At 48.9% G+C, this 16,796-nt stretch overlaps 1 long non-coding RNA gene across 4 annotated transcripts in view; it reads left to right on the forward strand.

Annotated features, from left to right (window-relative positions):
* The window catches only part of LOC133771843 (uncharacterized), a 132,722-nt gene extending 116,137 nt beyond the window's left edge, over positions 1 to 16,585 (forward strand). For 2 of the 4 annotated variants that reach the window (XR_009867637.1, XR_009867639.1), the window contains 2 exons: positions 12,248 to 12,344; positions 12,714 to 16,585. This is a non-coding gene — a long non-coding RNA (uncharacterized LOC133771843). Of the gene's footprint in view, positions 1 to 12,167; positions 12,345 to 12,713 lie in introns of all 4 variants that reach the window. The other 2 variants (XR_009867641.1, XR_009867640.1) reach the window with 2 other exon arrangements.
* Positions 16,586 to 16,796: the final 211 nt, after the last annotated feature.

Consider the following 16,796-nt stretch of genomic DNA (forward strand, 5'->3'; position numbering starts at 1 on the left):
ACTCCCTATATGGCCTCTATGATCTGGGCTGGGCCTAGAAGAAGCTAGGAGCCTGGAACTCCATCCGGGTCTCCCATGTGGGTGGCAGGGGCTAAAGCACCTGGGCCATCTTCAGCAGCTTTCCCAGTTGCGTTAGCAGGGAGCTGGATTGGAAGCAGAACAGCAGGGACTCAAACAGCTGCTCTGATACGGGATGTTGCAGGCAGCAATTTAGCCCCCTGTGCCGCAACGCCAGGCCCATGGCTGCTCCATCTTTAGGCTACAGCTTGGGAGCATAGATCACACAGCTCAGTTGCAGCCTAGCCCAGGTCCTCCCCCAACCTTCGCCATCGGTGCCTTGTACAAGTTCAGAGGCAGCAAATCCCCCACAGCTCCCGGGCCCTCTGCTCAGTGGGCTATAAAACACTATTACTCCCAGCAAGCCCCGGTCATCAGTAATAATGAGATGGCTTTGAAACTGCCACTATGAAACCCTAAACCAGGCACAGAACCACGTGTTGGGCCAAGCACTGGGGAAAGGTTGGCCAAGGTTCGCACACACTGGACTGAGTTTGGAGGGCGCCTTCTCAGCCTGGGTTTCTTTAGGGCCTGGGTCTGTTTCAGCAGATGCTGGTCTGGGTGGTATGTGAATGGGCTGATTTACTGGGCTTGGGCAGAAAACACGCAAAGCCTGGGGCTGCAAGTATTTTTCACTCTGAGGTTTTGGGGGAAGTGATTGAAGCCTGAATTTCACCTTTTGGAGGGAATTCTGGCCCTCTCTCCCCAACCACATCCCCATAAGGCTCATATATTTCTTACACCCACTGCCCCAAGCTTCCAAGATGCCGGGTGTGAGTGAAGGGAGCTACTTCCAACAGATTGGCTTCTCAATAATTGGGCCCTGGAAACCTCAGAAGGGAATGGTTTTTGTTTTAATATGGTCTGTAAAGTCGGGCCCCGATGGCCCAGCTCAGTGCACCAGAAGATATTGGAGCTCCCTTCTCACTTTGAAGGAAATATGACAAATACCATCAGGGCTACCACTGCCAATCAGCACCAGGGAGGACTTCATCAAATGTTGCCTCTGGGTTCAAGCAGTACGACAAAGGGTTCAAGGCGGACCTAAAAGCAAACTCCCTGGATGGGAGTCCATGGTGCCCCCCTTTATGCTATGTCTCAAGGACGCAATGCCAGTCGAGGTCTTAGCAGGAAGCAGACAGCACATTCAACCCAGAGTTGGAGAAGAGCTTGGGGGGTGGGGTGGGGTGTTGGGGTGCTTTTAAGCATCCTGGCTGATAACAGAGAGCAAGGAAGGCTGAGGGAAGATGTGAGGGAAGAACCTGGGGAGCCTGCAGGGGTTGAGAGAGGGCTATCTTGGGGCTATGGCGTTTGGTAGAGGATCCGGCTCTGGTCATCCTACAGCCTGGTAGGAAGGGAGCTGGGGGTATGAGAATTCTGCCTCCCTCTCTAACCACATCCTGAGCTTTTGCTGCTGTCCTGTTGTGACTGAGCTCAATGGGAGCCAGAGGACAGGGGGCACATTTGGGTATGGTCTCCAAAGTTCCCACTCATTGGCACAAAGTGGGGGTGGGTGCGTCACCCAACGCAGTTCAGCATCACCATGACCTGGAGAGAGGTTTGGTAATAAGTGCCCAGTTACCCTTGCAAAATTCCAATTCAGGAGATCAGGGATAGGGCCAGAGCAGCTGAGCCTTTCTGTCGCTTCTTTCTGTGCTTTGGTTGCTTAGCCGGGATGGACAACTCTTCCTTACGTCAGTGTATTATGTCTTGTGAATTGAGTGTAATCACCTGGGGCTCAGGACAAGCTGTCCTGTGACCCTGACACTATGCTCAAAGCTGCAGTGGAGCCTGTCTAGCCATTGATTGTAGACGCATTTGTTGAGCACACACTGTGCCGGGCACTTAGCTGAGCGCTGGGGTCCATGGGTTTCTTGCCTAAATAGACTCCTCAAGGTCTGTCTCTCTTGCTTCTGCAGAAAATTCTACATGTATACTTTTCTATAGCAAGGTGGAAACACTTCGAGGAATACCTGGTGTTACCATAGGAGGCTTCTGAACATGTTCATTCATCTTCCTGTGCTTTACTTCCTTTGTGTGCAAAATGGGCATATTAACGTCATTTATCCCAGGGTTATAATGAGCATCGAGTAAGACGATACGTGTAAACCTTAGTCTGTAACCCTGAACATATAAGTGTTCAGCATCCCTGCCATCATGACTAATACTACTATTTCTATTTCTTAGTAGAGCTTGTCAACCATCACCCTCATCCCCTGAATGGGAAATGGTGAATGCATAAGAAAATGACAGCTCTGAGTCACTACTTTCACTTTTGGGGAACATTTCTTTCAAAAGAAATCCTGGCCAAACCCATGATGTAATGGAATTGATAAATACCTACATGGCCACCCTATTCATATGTTTACTCAATACAATTATGCATAACATAATATATAGTGCATAGATTTTATAAATTTTAAGATACAAAGAAAGTTCCTTGGGATACAGGGAATTGGGAGGTGCTTTGGGAGTAGTGATTTTCAGAGTTAGAAAACAGGATTAATGGAGACAGATGAAAAAATTGCAATTATTAACGTGGCAAGGATATGGCTGAGGGGAGGGGGGCCTTCCTCTGAGACACAAAGATTATTAAAGAGTGAGTGGCAACCAATACTTCCACAGTAAAGGTAGAACAAAGGGAAAATGGAGAGGGTGGCAAGAGGGATTTCAGCTCCATCTTAGGCTCATTTCCCAACAGAGAGGGTTATGAGTTCCAGAATGGGCTGTGAAACCCTTTGCTATCTCAGATATACCAAGGATTTGCAGGAAGGTTTCTGGAAGTCTTCCCCTGAAGGGATCGTATTTGAATAGGAAAAGAGGCAGCATAAGGCCGGCGGGGTGGGAAGGCAGGACTGCGTGGAAAATCACATGGCCTCTGGGGCCTCCAGGCTGCTCATCTGGAAGGAAGAGATGTTTGGACCATGCCTCAGAGACTCTGAGCATGGCCTAAGGCCCACCTGAAGTTCCCAATCACTGTGGACAGTTGTAGGATGCCCCATGTGGTGAACACCTTGCTGCCTGGCACACCTTCTGAAATGCTGAATTCCACTTTGAAGATGAAGGCTGTGTTGACTGGTCAGTTGAAAATTCATCAGACCCACATATGGAAATTGTATGTGGCTCTAGACACTTTTTTGGCTGGAAAATGATTTCATGTTGTAGTGTTTTGCAAGGTTTTCTGCTCAGGCTAGGCAAAGAAGTACAAGAAGCTTTGGTGAGGAAGATCCACTATCACTGTTGAGTACCTTCCAGGTACTCTCCTTAGATTGTAGAATCATTCTTTTCTCCCAATTTTTCTAATGATTCATTTATTTTGAAAGTTAGACTTTTATAGAAAGAAGGAGAGACAGAGACAGAGAGAGAGAGAGAAATTTTTCATCTGCTGGTTCACTCCTCAGATAGTTGCAAAGGCCAGAGCTAGGCCAGAGCTGGGCCAGGTGGAAGCCAGAAGCCAGGAGCTTCATCTGGGTCTCCCACTTGAATGGCAGAGGCCAAAACACTTGGGCCATATTCTGTTGCTTTCCCCAGGTGCATTAGCAGGGAGCTGGATCAGAAGTGGAACAGCCAGAACTTGAACTGGTGCCCACATGGGACACCGGCGTTGCAGGTGGTGGCTTTACTCTCTACACCATCACTCCGACTCTCTCCTTATGCCTTGTGTCTCCTGAGGTTGGCACACATGGGATACCAGAGAATAAAGACATCCTTTTTAGAAAAGCAGTAGTGTAGAAGAAGCACTGTGAATCTGGGCATGGTAGAAGGCCTGCTGAACTTGTAGGATCACATCGTGGGAGGCCTCCTCTCCTCCACCTCCTGTCTTACTCAGGGTTCTTATCCAAATCACCCAGGAGGGAACTGGATAGCACTCAAGGACTAGCAAGCAGGGAACTTACAGGAAGAATCCTAAGGGCTGGTTGAAAAAAAAAAAAAAAAGGAAGCAAATCCTGGAAGATTGTGAGAGAGGCAAGAACAGATGGGATTTGTCATGTGGAAGAGGCTCCCGGGCTAACCTCGTGGTTTGGGGGTTCTCTGAAGGTTGAGAGCTAAGAACCCCAAATGAAGAAGAAATTGGGGGATGTAAAGTTAGTAGGTTTGAGTGCAGAAATGACCCTGAATGTTTATTTCCTTTATGATGTCTGCAGTACTTGGAACATCCAAATGAACCTATAGGGAAATTTTGGTTTTAAGGAATTTTCTAGACCAGGGGTCGGCAGTCCTTTTCTAAAGAGTGTCAGGTTGTAAATATTTTTGGCTTGAGGTCCTGTGTAACTACTCAACTCTGCCAGTTGGTCTGGGCCAGGGCCTGAGATTGTGCTTTTCAAACACACTCCCAGGGGCAGGTGGTTCCAAGGCCACACACTGAGAAGGGACTGGAAGCCTCACCCTGCAGTGGCTAGGAAGTTAGGGCAGCCAGAAGCAAGCACCCATGAGAGAGTGGGGACCCCGGTGAGTCTGCCTGCCTGGAGGAAGCTTCCCCCTGCTCCTTGCTGATCCTGCTGATCACTGCTCTGTGGGGAAACTGTCCTGGGTGCCCGAACATTCTGATAGGTCACAAGGAACTGGAAATACAGGTTTTTATGGGAAAAGATCCTGATTTTTAAATGATTGGCTCAAAACTTTGCCAAACTCCACGCAAGCCAGATCAGGCACACATGTGGAACGGCTCCCTCCTAGAGGCTGCCATTTTCCAACCCTGGTTCCAGGCCTTTGCCCAGCTGCCCTGGGCTGCCCTGGACCTGCCTCCTTTCCATACAGCACTGTGGTGCTGGGGTTGTGCACACAGCATCTCCCAAGCTCAAACCCTGGAAGAGGAGGAACGTTCTTGTTTTCATTTAGGAGGCTGGTAAGGCCGTAAAGCTGCACTGAGGCACTAATGGGGCTGTACTTATTAAAAGCTGCCTCTTTGGACAGGTACAGTACAACAAAGCAGCCCCTCTGGATAGACTGAGGTCACAAAGCCCTTTGGGGGGGGGGGGCAGAAACTCCACACCCGGAGTGACTGCCAAGCAACTGTTCTGAAGTCCCCGGGCTAGGAATGAAGGGGCTGGGACTTGAACCCAGGCCTTTCAGACCCCAAACCCCATGCTCTTTGTGCTATCATCCACTAGCTCTAATTATGATGGATACTTGAGAGTGAAAAAGTTCAACCTGTCATCTCCCCAAAGTATGGATAGAAGTCACGTTTGTAAGGTGCAGGCACAGCCAACGTGATATTTTTATCTGAAATATTTACAGGTGGAAAGGATTAAGGCAAGTGATGGACTATTGAAGGTTAATGCCATCTTTTAATATAGAAAAACTACTCTCTCCACAAGAAATATACTTGTGGGATAATCTTGAGCTATGTGTGTGCGTGCTCAAAATGTCAGCCAGAGTTTCATTAATTTCCGCCTCCCCCTAGAACACTACGTTATGGTTCTGAGGCTGCGTGTGAGTGTCCTGACACAGGTGGGACCCACAGCGCCCGGCCCTCGGGGGTAAATTTATGGTGGATGTGTGAGAAATCCATCATGCGATTTTGCCCATGCCCCCGGTCTCTTAATCAGAGATGGGAGATGCAAGACAAATGTTGCCTCAGTGGCTCTGGGTGCTGCATCTCAGCCTCCGGCTTTGATCCCTCGGGACAAAAACTCCCACCAGGCAGGCAGCCCTGTTCCTAAGGATGACTTAACACCCAGCCTTGCAGACTCAGGGGACTGCTTTGCCCTCAGCCTCTCCCGGGCTCTTCGTCAGCTCCTTTCTAGGCTGGAGGATTGTGTTGTGGTGTTACGACTCAAGCAAATGCCTTTGCAAAAATGTCCAAGGCATAACCTCATTTATTCTGGCTTGTGAAGATCATGCTCACAGCTGAACCAGAGCCAGTTTCTAAAGACTACGGGTCCAGCAGCTCCATCCTGGCACCTGCTGTAAGAGCCCGTTTTAAGGGCTTATCCCACCCCCAGCATTGCTAGAGAGAAAAGACAGTCTCCAGTTCCTCTCCTAGCTCTTCCAATTCACAGCTGAGTAACATGGGGGGAGTCCACCAGCCTCACTTTCTTCTGTAACTGGAGGCCAACAACAGAGCTCCCACATGGCAACATTGCTGTGAAGACAAGAGCTGCTGTGCTGACAGCACCCAGTAAGATGGAAATAATTTCACTTGCTTTGAAGAGCTGTGGTCAGGGTCAAGTGGCCGGTCATATGTGAAATACTTCCATGAGGGGTCTCTAACAAAATCGTGGAAAATGTGTATTATGAATAAACTATGCATGGATTTCAAATTTTTTGCACCAGAATAAACTTGCTTTTAGTTTACTTTTCCAGACTCTTTGAGGTGCACTTGTATTACAGTGTTTGGCATATATAAGCACCCAATAAATATTTGTTATAACTGCTAAGTAGAAAATGCTCTTTGGAATCTGAAAGCTCTGGCTACATGTGGGAGAGGCTATCCCCCCCACCTCCAAAAATGTATCAAAGAACTCTCTAGAAAGTCTAAGTGACTTCAGCAACATTTATCTTTATACTCTGAGGTTGTGCCAAATGCAGGCCTATATGCATTTGCTGGGAAAATGACTTTCTCGGGTGTGAACAGTATCAAAAGAACATCAAGCACAGCCAGAGTCTTCTTCCTAAAACAGATCCCTGGGCCCAGTGTTGGGAAATGCGTAAGTCCACACTGGAGTTACTAATCGTTGGGCAGTGGTGGCGTGTTGAGTGTGAGGCTGCAGGCTGCACAAATGCTGTGTTAAAGAAGAGGAGTTTGCCAGGAGTGTAACCTCAAGATGCCTTTTGTTACCATGTCCATGCAGGCAGGAGGATCTAAGACTCAGAGAGGTTGAGTCACCAGGGTGTCAGTACTCAGAAGAGGAGGATCTGGGCCTTGAGTAACGATCCAGACTTGGACGCTAATCACCTTCTCCGCGAGATGCTAAGCAAGGCAGGTGTTGGCGCCTCTACTGTGTAGAAGGGGAAACTGAGGCTCCGAGGGGTCACAGGACATGTCCAGCTCGGAGCACAACTGGGACTCACACCTCTTTAGCCTCAGCAGTCCTGCTCCACGGTCAGAACCTGGGTGGCATCCCCCAGAAGCAGAACTCGCTCGTGGGTGTGTGCGACAGGTAGAGGAGAGCGCCATTTATCTAAGTGTCCCTTAAAGTAGTTCCACCTGCTGGGCAACCCTTAGCATCTTGAGATGAGATCCAGAGACTTACAGGCAGGCTGGTGTTGCTGTCCCACACCAGCGACAACGGGTGGACTTCCTGGGGACGCCGAGACAGCCGGCCTGGGTCTGCGAGTACATATTTCTCACTATAAAGCAAACAAGCCGACTGGCAGAGCACTGTAGGGAAAATGACATCACTGCAGAATTTTAGGGCTAATCATTTAGCTGGATTAGCCCCAAAGTGCTGTGTCTAAAATCAGCATCCCTGCCTCTTTATGTACTCCAGATGAAGCACATTAGCTGAAATATGGCAAGGGACACTCACAATGCACGCTTCTACACTCTCAGCAGTTTTTGCAAATCTGCAATTAGTCTAAAGGGCCTGGGTAAATTAGGCCTCTTGATAAATGAAGCACCTAGACAGGCCTCAGATTTATTGGATCCCGCTGTCCCGCTGTCCAGAGCCCTTGTCAGCTCCACCGCAGAGCAGAGACTGAACAGGGAGAAAGGAAATGGAGCCAATCCAGGCTCAGAGTTGCCCCCAAACCTTTGAAAAGACTGGGCTTGAGGCTACCGCCTCCTTGGCCTTCGAAGTTTCTGGCAGGAACACAGTGGGTGAGATAGGAAGCCTTTGCCAGGAAACTCGTGGGGTGGAGTTGGGGGAGAGGGGGCAGGCGAGGCCCATGCTATACCCAAGACAGAGAGAGGAGGGAAGGGAGACGGGTCTGGGTGAAACTTGTTTGGCTAAAGCAGGAAGGAGGGGGACACAAGAGACCTGTGATTTTCCACAGCTCTTTGCGGGTGCCACCCTGGGCCTTGCCACTTCCTCCTGATACCAGGGATTAGCCATGGGTACCCTTGGATACCACCAGCCTCCCCTGTCAGTGCTCCACGTCTGAGTTCCCAAGCGCGATTCTGCACATGCCTCGTGCAATAAAGTGTGTGGAGGTTTTGACTCCACAGAGAGTTACACGGCTTCCAGAAAATCGCCCCCCCACCCCCACCCCGCGAAGTTGTAATGGCTGTCAGAGGCTGTGGTAGCAAGGCCATATGGGGAGGGGGTGGCACGGCCTATTATTCTGATTTATGTCTCCGGATCAAGGGAAGCAGTTAGCAGCCATATTGGGGTGACACCTGCTAACTTTGCTGCTGTTGCTGCGCTGCTGTGGGTGCTGAAGTCAGCTGAACCAGGCTGGAGGAGGGGGCCGGCGGAGCCACAGATGTTTTGGGGTGATGAAAATTAGTTTCTGTGACTTATTTGTTTTTGCAACATTTTCGTTTCTGGTTACTAAAATAATGAATGTTTTGGGATAGTGAGTATAAAGTATAATTATTTTATCTGAAAGGAAGTGGGAGAGAGGGAGAGGAAGAGGGAGAGAGAGGGAGGGAGGAAGAGAGAGGGAGAGAGGGAGAGAGATAGAGAGAGGGAGAGAGATAGAGAAAGAGAGGAAGAGAGAGAGAGGAAGGGAGGGAGGGAGAGAGAGAAAGAGAGAGAGAGAGAGAGAAAGAGAGAGAATCATCCATTCACTGGTTTGCTCCCCACATGCCTGCAACAGCCAAGGTTGGGACAGGCTGAAGCCAGGAGCCAGGAACTCAATCCAGATCTCCCATGTGTATATTAGGGACCCAAATACTTGAGCCATATTCTACTGCCCCCCTGGGTGCCCATTATCAGGAAGCTGGAATAGAGGGTGGTGTTGGGACTTGAGTGCAGCACCCTGATGTGGGATGTCGGTGTCCCAAGTGGCATCTTAAATACTAACTTAAGTAGTAGTGAAGGAACCCACTAAGTAACCTGCAACTGAGGTTCCCGTGTGTGTGTGTGTGTGTGTTCTGTCTCTCTCCTACTGTCCCAGGAGTCCAGCAGCTCTGGTTTCCCAGCACTATTCCCTGAAGCGAGCACTGAACTCAGCAGATTGGGCAGCTGGGTCCGTGGGCTCACGGGGTGTCAGGAGCACCCCAGGGCATGAGCTTTTCCGAACCCCTCTCTCCAGGTGGCAAGAGCAGCCTGCTGGGATTCGGTGTCTCTGGTCTGCAGATCAGCTGGGCCATTCTCCTGTCAGCGCACATTGATTTTCTTGTAGATTACATTACCTCCAATCGCAGAAGAAATTGTGCTCCTCTCCTGGAATGTCAGGGCGAAACGAATGGCAAACATTTTCCTGCAGGCCACTCGGCTCTCCCACCCGAGGCTGCAGGGGAAGACAGGGTACTGTCCTCGCTCCCCTTGCCTGGCGGAGAAGTTCCCAGGCTGAGGGGGGCATCCGAGCCACAGTGGAGTGTGCAGGGTACCCAATTACAACTGGGTGAGCTTCTTCGTTGTCTTTAAGACCTTCTAAATTATGGAATTAAGAGGGGTTAGAAAGAGCGGGTGACACCAGATGTGTTAGGAATTTTGAATGTGCTTTCTCATACATTAAAAAAGAGCCTTTGAATAGCATCAAAGAGATTCAGCAATTTTTATTCCTTTTAAAAGTTTCTCTAAGTGCTGATTGGAGTCTCTGGTCTTTGGCTGGTGTGTGTGTGTGTATGTGTGTGTGTGAGGGTTGCATTACAAGGGCCTCTCTTACTCTGTGTGGTTGGCACCAAGTCCACCTTCTGCAACCCTGGCGTGCAGGGAGAGCCTCGCTCATGTGGGCTGCTTTGGCATGGAGTCCTGGCACGGTGGAGGAAGACAGGCGTCAGCACTTTCCAACAACTAACCAGCAGCAGAAGGCAGGCGCTCATCTCCACAGTGGGCTTTGGGAGAGCGGGGCGGGTCTTCAACTGAGCGAACAACCTGCCTGCAAAGGCTGGACGAGCAAAAAGCACGAGACCCTGGGAAAGTAAGTGGGACTCTTCTCTCCAGGGGCCCTGGGGGCGGGGCAGGGAGATGTAAAGCTCCACCCAGCTGAGCTTGGGTCTCAGTGTGCCCTAAGTGACTGTAAGGAAACCATCATAGTCGATAATTTCACCAGTATTAACTGAACAGCCCCCTTGGACCCAGCGCCGGGTAAGTGCCCTGTCATCTGTCCCTCCTTCCATTCATTGTCTGTACTAAATCCTCTCCATGAGGAGGTAATGTCATCCTTGCCTAACTGACCCGGAGACGGAACCTCAGGGAGTAGACGTGACTTGCCAAAGTGTGCTAGGTTGAATCACTTCCTCCCTAAAAAGATATTGAAGTCTTAACCCCAAGACCTGTGAATCTGACCTTATTTACAGGAAGGGTTTTTGTGGATGATGGATGATCAAGTTAGGATGGGCCCTAATCCACTATGACTGATGTCCTTATAAAAGAGTGACATTTGGACCCAGTGTGAAGACACAATGTGAAGACAGCTGTCTACACACCAAGGGATGTCCATCATTTTTAGGAAGCCACCAGAAGCCAGGAGAGACACCAGAGGCAGATTCTTCCCTCACAGCCCTCAGTACCACCCCTGCCAACACCTTGAGCTCAGACTTCTGGCTTCTCGAGCTACGGAAAAGTGCATGCTGGTTCTGAAAGCCACCTAATTAGTGGTACTTTGTGTCACAGCAGTCAGTGCCACCCCAGCCATGCCTGTCTGTGCTGTTACACAGTGTAGGCTCCACCCTGCCCTTGTACTTGAAGAGGTGCACCTATACTTGCTCAAGTGGGCCTTGAATCTTTTGGAGTCAACATGTTGGGACAGCTTGGAGGCAGAGGACTAGGCAGAGTCTTCTATGAATCTGGTGTTATTCTGTATACCTTTGCTTTGCTAAGAGATCTAGGAACCTATGAATTTGGTCATTTGTAGGAAGCACCTTAAAATGTTTGTGTCCTCTGACCTATTTCTACAAGTCTATTCAAACAAAATAATAATAAATATGGATGCATATGTTTGTAGAATGATTTATCCCATTACTATTTATGGCACAGGTAGGAATGGCCCACCTCCCAGGAAGGTGTGAAAGGCCACATTTCTTTCTTTTTCAAAGTGAAACACAATTTGGTTGAAGCGAATACTAGCCACGGAGGATGAGAGGAGCTCTCGACTCCTCTACTCCAAGCTGGATTTGACGGCGTGGCAGAGCCTCCCCAGCTGCAGTGTGTGGTGCCAGCTGCACAGGCAGCTACACGGTGGGGCCCATCTGAGGTCACCAAGAGCAGTGGGAGCAGATGGTGCTGTATCTCCATCCCATGCCCAAGTTCAAGTCTTCCTTCTTTTCCCAGTCTAGGGGAACTATAGCTAAGGAAGAGCTATTCTGCTTCCAGCAGCTGCAGCCCACAGCCTTGGTCTGCCTTCTTGAAAAGTGCAGCCCAAGATGATGACGGCTTTTGCCTTTGAAACACACAGCCCCCTGGGCCATAGTCTCCTGTACAGGAACAAAGAGAGCTCTTTCTATACACATTGCCCTCCTCTGCCTCCCCAAGGGGTACAGCACAGTAGATACTGGGGAACGGTTCATCACTTCCATGAGCACAGAAGCCAAAACAAGCACACACAACAAAATGAAAAGCTACCAGTTAATTCGTGGATAGCTAATCTTTAACATTTACAAAAACAGCAACGCCCAAATGCCCAACAGTATAGACCTGTTATGTTCTATCTGCACATACACTAGATGTAGCCATCAAAACTTTAGTTAAGAGAAGGAAAAGTTTAATATGTAAGGTGAAGTGAAAAAAAAAATAAGCATTGTTTTCATTTCTGTTGCTGCAAAACAAGCAACAAACCTAGCCCCTTAAAACAGTATCCATTTATTATTTCAAGGTTCTAAGATCAGAAATCCTAGCAGGTTCAACTGGGTTTTCTGTTTGGGACTTCCTACGTCCAAAATGAATGTGTTGGTCAGGTTGCATTCTCCCTGAGGACTGGTGTCTACTTTGAAGCTCATTTTGACTTTATGGCAGAACTCCGTTCCATGTAGTGGTAAGACCAAGGTCTCCATTTCCTGGCTGAATGCCCACTGGAGAGTGTTGTCAGCCCCTGAAGTCTTCCCACATTCTTTTCTACAGGACCCAACCCTTCTGAAGACTCATCAGACCTGTCTGGGACAATATCACCTCCTTAAAGCCAACTGTGTTGTGTCTCATAGCAACATCCCTGCAGTGAGATCCCATCATCTTCCCCGGTCCAGCCTGCCTGCCTACATTCAAAGGGGGAGAGAATTACACACAGGCATGGACAACGAGGTACATCTTAGACATCATCTAAGGCAGACATCAGCAGCATAGACAGCAAGATCTCAGCCAAGTAACATTCATGAGTTTGAAAAACATTTGCTTGATATCATCCTGAACATGAATAAGTTGTTCTGGAGGGTAGGATTATGGGTGATTCGACATTGTCTTCTTTATAATTTTCTTTTTTCCCCAAATATTTTAGGATGAGTGCGTATTACTTTCATAATACAAGCCCTTCATGTTATTCAGATAAAGAAATAATTGGGCCTTTCGCTAGGATAGTGACACATGACTAAAAGGCATTTGCCTGGTGGAACGGAGTGTGTTTTGCAGAGTGGTTTGCTCCCTCATTTATTCTGTCATTCATGTATTCACTAGCACTGGGATGGAGGAACATGCAGACTGCATCGTCCTAACGCGCCGCCTGGAGATGCGGACCCTCTGTCCAGACTCTCTCTGGAACAGTTTTAGACTTTTCAGCAGGAAGATTTCAAAAGGCAAGTGACAATTTTATTTATTATTCTTGGGGGGAAAAATGAACATTTGCGGCAAGCTATTCAGACTGTTTCGGAAATACTTTGCAATTTCTGTTTTACCACCACCACCCCAATAGCTTGATAATGTTTAGATTTTTTTTTTCAAAAAAATTCCCATTGTCTTTGTGAGCAAAACAAACCAGCTTCTCATAAATAACCGAAGTGAAGCAACAGAACGTTTGGCTCCAGTTCACTGTTCAGCCTGACGTGTCAGAAGGAGCCCGGAGCCAAAACACTCTCCAGAAACAGAAGCGTGGCCCCAGGAGACCCAGCAACACAAATGATGCAGAAACCCTTCTGGTGGGAACCCCCTGCACCAACGCTGGAAAGAGGACTCGCTCAGGGAAGCAGATGTCAGCGTGCAGCCGAGACACATCGACCAGCCCAGCCATCTCCAGGCATCCAGTGCCCTAGCAAGTCTGGGGGCTCAAGTCAGAACTGGAGACGTTGTGAAGTCAATGATGCTGTGCAGAAAAACCAGGCCCTTCGGTGCCAGGTTGACGGATGCTGCTGTGACCTACCAGAGGGGCTTCCTCATGTCCCTGTCTTCCTCTCCCTTCTCTGGAGCCCATTCTTGCCCTGGTGACAGTTCTAGGTCCCGTCCACTCTTCACTAATACAGATCATTAAAGAGTTGGTCTTGAGGCAGATACTTCCAGGGGTATTTGAATTTTAATAAGGGATTGTAAGAGGTGGCAAAGCCTTGAAGATAGCAGGGAACAGTTTGCTAATAGTAAAAGGACCAGTGAAGAGGCTATTTTTGCTCAGAGGCCCTACCAATGTCCCCAAACTCATCTCCTTTCAAACTGTGTGATTCCTGCACATTTTTGGTATCGTGTTGACTTGGCTCAGACATAGGCCACAATGCTCCTAGGTTGTCACATTTAACTGGCTGTGGATAGCTGGAAGGAAGGCATCAGCATACACAGGACACAGTGTCTTCACACGAGACTCAAACCACCTGCCATGTGTCTTCCGCTCTGTGTGCCCCAGAGAGAATCAATGCGATCATGGATGACAGAGCCTCCTAAGAGTGGTCTCAGGGTGTGTCTTACATGGCTGTCCCCTGCAGAGTCAGGGAGCAAAAGTGGGGCACAAAGATGGGCTGGCTTTGAGACAGGTGCCTCCTTATCAGCAGCAATAGTTGATTAGGCCTTTTCTGAATGGAGCGATACACAAACATCCTGAGACAATCCATGGAATAAAGCGGAACAATGACCCCTTTTTTTCTTTTTCTTTTTTTTTTTTTTTGACAGGCAGAGTTAGACAGAGAGAGAGAGAGAGAGAAAGGTCTTACTTTTTGCATTGGTTCACCCCACAAATGGCTGCTATGGCCAGCACGCTGGTCGATCTGAAGCCAGGAGCCAGGTGCTTCCTCCTGGTCTCCCATGCGGGTGCAGGGCCCAAGCACTTGGGCCACCGTCCAGTGCCTTCCCGGGCCACAGCAGAGAGCTGGACTGGAAGAGGAGCAACCAGGACAGAACCGGCACCCCAACCAGGACTAGAACCCGGTGTGCCGGCGCCGCAGGTGGAGGATTAGCCTAGTGAGCCACGGCACCGGCCAACAATGACCCCTTTGATTGTTGTTCTGGGTTTCCACAGGTTCACCTCTTTCTTATGCCTTGGTTTCTCGTTTATCGGACCTGACAATGAAAATAAGAGCAGGTCTTCCCTAGGCAGGAACGCAGCAAACAAGAGGCAGCAAAGGGGAAGTTGCTGGAGACATGCCTGAACAAGGGGCAGAAGTCCTTTCTGCAATTGGATATATTCAAAGTTGGAATCACCAGTTCACTCAGGTCAATCAACTAATATCTACAGATAAACACACAAGTTATAAAGAATAGGAAACAGATGAATACTCATGAAACTGCCACCCAACTAAAAATAAAAGCATTAGCCCTGCACTCCATCCTCGGAGCTCTTCCTCGGTGAGGCCCCTCTCCTTCCCAGCCCCTCGACCCACGGCAAGTAACCACTCTCTGAAGGCTTATTTTATTTCATTAAAATCATTTTAATTTACTTTTAAAATTTTATTTGAAAGACAGAGGGACACCCATGGAGAGAGAGAGAATTTGCACTCCACAGATGCCTGCAAAAGCCAGGGCTGTGCCCGGTGGAAGCCAGGAGCCCATCCAGGTCTCCCACACGGGTGGAAGGAACCCTAGTATTTTGGCCATCCTCCACTGCCTCCCATCTCGCAGGGCGTGCAATAGCAGGAAGCTGGATCGGAAGCAGAACTGCCAGGATTGGAACCCAGGTACTCCAACACTGGAAGCAGACTTCCCAACCGGCAACTCTACAGCTGCACCATGCACGCCCACCCTCTTTTTTTTAAAACAAAATTCTTTATTTCAATTTTGAAAACCACAATTTTATTACATATTCACCAATCACATATTACTTTAGTTTGGCTTTTTTTTTTTTTTTTTGACTCCATACAAATGCTATCCCATTCATTTCCTCTTCTGTGCCTTGCTGTTTTTACACATTGTTTTCTAGTTGTGATTCGATACATTTTGTGCTAGCAGGTTTGGTTTGTTATTCATTCTCATTCCATCTTAGTCCACTTCGTGACCATACCAGAATGCAATCACCTCTTTTCTTATTGATGGAGCAGCTTTAGGTTTCAAATTGCTTTTCTTTTTTTTCTTTCTTTCTTTCTTTTTTTTTTTTTTGACAGGCAGAGTGGACAGTGAGAGAAAGAGACAGAGAGAAAGGTCTTCCTTCCGTTGGTTCACCCTCCAATGGCCGCTGCGGCTGACGCACTGCAGCCAGCGCACCGCGCTGATCTGAAGGCAGGAGCCAGGTGCTTATCCTGGTCTCCCATGCTTTCAGCATAGGAGTCGGAGTGGAGGTTGTGTCCAGCTCGAGCTGCTGTAACAAAACATCCTAAACTAGGTGACGTGTGAATAGCAGAAGCTTATTCCTCACAGTTTTGCAGGCTGTAAGTCCGATCGGGGGCCAGCACTGTTGGCGTCTGGCGAGGCTACCTTCTGGGTTGTGGACTGCTGTGTTCTCCGTGTGTCCTCACAGGGCAGACAGCAGGTAAGAGAGCTCTCTGGGTCCTTTTTTTTTTTTTTTTTTAAAGATTTGCTTATTTGTTTATTCAGAGTTACACAGAGAGAGAAGGAGAGACAGAGAGAGAGAGAAAGAGAGGAAGAGAGGTCTTCCATCTGCTGGCTCACTCTCCAAATAGCCACAACGCCCGGAGCTGCACTGATCCGAAGCCAGGAGCCAGGAGCTTCTTCCAGGTCTCCCACGTGAGTGCAGGGGCCCAAGGACTTGGGCCATCTTCTACTGCTTTTCCAGGCCATAGCAGAGAGCTGGATCAGAAGTGGCAGCTGGGTCTCGAACCAGCGTCTATATGGGATGCTGGCACTGCAGGCGGCGGCTTAACCCGCTACGCCACAGTGCCCGCCCCTGGGTCCTTTTTTAAGGACACTGATTCCTTTCATGAGGACTTCACCCACCATCTGGAGAAGGCCCCACCTGCCAATACCATCCTGTTGGGAGTTAGGCTTTCGGCGTATGAATTTTTCGGAGGCATAAACACATTCAGTCTGTAGCAGTGGTGTTATTCCAACAGGGGTAAGGGCAAAGCATTGTTAACTAGGTCTAGGTGACTGGGCAGGAGAATGGAAGGAAGGGATTGGAGGGGAGTGGCACGGTCATATCTGTTTTCTTAAAAAAAGATTGCTGCGGCTGGGGTGATGAGAACGGGTAGCAGGGGGCTGGTGTGGAGATGGGAATCTGCAGGGTGTGGTGTGAGGCGACAGGGATTCGGGCTAAAGCGGCAGCTGTGGGGATGAGAGAGGGGGAGTGGGCTGCGTTCCAGGAGGGTTTGGAGCCAAGAAAGGGGCATAACTGCAATTTCTTCTTAACGGGAAACATGATCAACATTAGAGATAAGTGGGAAAGAATCAGAT

Source organism: Lepus europaeus, chromosome 12, assembly GCF_033115175.1.
Source record: "Lepus europaeus isolate LE1 chromosome 12, mLepTim1.pri, whole genome shotgun sequence".
Classification (NCBI taxonomy): Eukaryota; Metazoa; Chordata; class Mammalia; order Lagomorpha; family Leporidae; genus Lepus; species Lepus europaeus.